This window comes from Mandrillus leucophaeus, unplaced genomic scaffold (assembly GCF_000951045.1).
Source record: "Mandrillus leucophaeus isolate KB7577 unplaced genomic scaffold, Mleu.le_1.0 Scaffold211, whole genome shotgun sequence".
NCBI lineage: Eukaryota > Metazoa > Chordata > Mammalia > Primates > Cercopithecidae > Mandrillus > Mandrillus leucophaeus.
Genome location: NW_012102155.1, coordinates 73,542 through 75,420, shown reverse-complemented (window position 1 = coordinate 75,420; position 1,879 = coordinate 73,542).

Here is a 1,879-nt window from a genome sequence, read left to right as displayed (position 1 = left end):
GGAACATCACACACCAGGGCCTATTAGGGAGTTGGGGGCTAGAGAAGGGGTAGCATTAGGAGAAATACCTAATGTAGATGACAGGGTGATGGGTGCAGCAAACCACCATGGCACATGCATACCTATGTAACAAACCTGCAAGTTCTGCGCATGTATCCCAGAACTTAAAAAAAAAAAAAAAAAATGAGGCTTTGCATTTGGGGTGGTAACAGCAAACAAACAAAAAAAGAAAATACTGATTTTTTAAAAGTCTGACCTGAATAGAATGACAGAATGTCAAAGTTGTGTAGGAACTGCCTTTATCAATTATTAAATAACATGATTTGTACCTGATATTCTAAAATTTTAAACTCTTTCTCAAAACGCTGTATATTAGAAGGCATAGAATTCTTTTAAATACATTTCAACAGCCAATTCCCCAGACATGCTATCATACTATTTGTGTTTTGGGGCAGTAACAGACATTCTGAAGAATTAATGAAGTTAGCTATTTCTGAGTAACAAAAATGTATGAATCACCACAGACTGTCATGAATATTTTATTCTTTCTCCTAAAGAAAAACAATATGTACACTTAAAATGAACTGAGTTCAGAACTGTTGGTGAAAAACAACTGTTGGGTGGGCAAGTAAAAACTGGCAAAGCCAGCTCATTTTAAATTGTTGTAGTCTTTAACTACTAAGCATTTTATCAATTCACCATAACGTTGTGATTATTTATCTATGAACATCAACCCTGTTATTACCACCTTGCAGGAAAATCTACTAATTCAGAGTTTTTATATGAAAATAAAACCACAGTTTGACTTCCAATTTCGGGTTGAAAGAGAAATGAAATCATTATTAAATTGTGTCTAGATTGTTTTCCTATTAAATCGTAGCTACTATTACAACATTTAGGTTAAGAGCACAGATTTTGAGACTTTATTATAGTTAGGTCATCAGCTAGAGTTATGGAGTTCATTATGCTGCAAAAGAAATCTAACCCCCCAAATCTCAGTAGCTTCATACAATATTGGTCTGTTGGATTTCAAACGCACATAGTAACTTGGAGCTGCAGAATATTTTAGAGTCCATGTCTTAGCCTGTTCAGGTTGCTTATAACAAGCATACCATAAACTGGGTGACTTATGAACAACAAACACCTATTTCTAACAGTTTTGGGGACTGATAAGTCCAAAATCAAGGTGTTGATGGATTCATTGTCTGGTGTGCTCCTGTTTCCCACAGACAGAAACTTCTTGATGCATCTATACATGATGAAAGCATAGTAGGCACTGGCACACATTTATTTCTGTGTTAGCGAAATTATTACCGCCTTTGGTTGACTCTTTCCTGTTGCGCCAGAGAGAATAGTACTTTTTCCTTTATTGCAGTTATTAGGATTTCAGGCAGTTCAAACATTTCTGACTATTATCAGTTGCATGTACAAAAGGGGTCCTCTCCTCACCTGTGCTTTTTAAACTTTACCTTCTTGTCTCATTCCAAGATTTCCTGCTTTAAAACCTTCACTTCACCTCAGCAAAGAAGAGACAAGGACTACCATTTCATGTTTTATGTATCCCTTTTACATGGATTACATGAAAGATTGAAAGTGTATTTTAATATTGCCGTGCAGATAGATGATATAAATGTGACTTACTAATCTCATTGAAATGTCAATAAGGAAGAAAGGACATAATTTAAATCAAACCTTTTAACTAGCATTTACATATTTATAATATAATGATTTGATAGCATCAAATATTGTTTTTATTTCTTAACTATACCTTCTTATCTAGGCATAACACATTTTAACATTTATCAGCATTTCTCTATAAACTTAAATCATATCTCAATACAATATCTTATATACCTTATCATTATGATAAATAGATCAT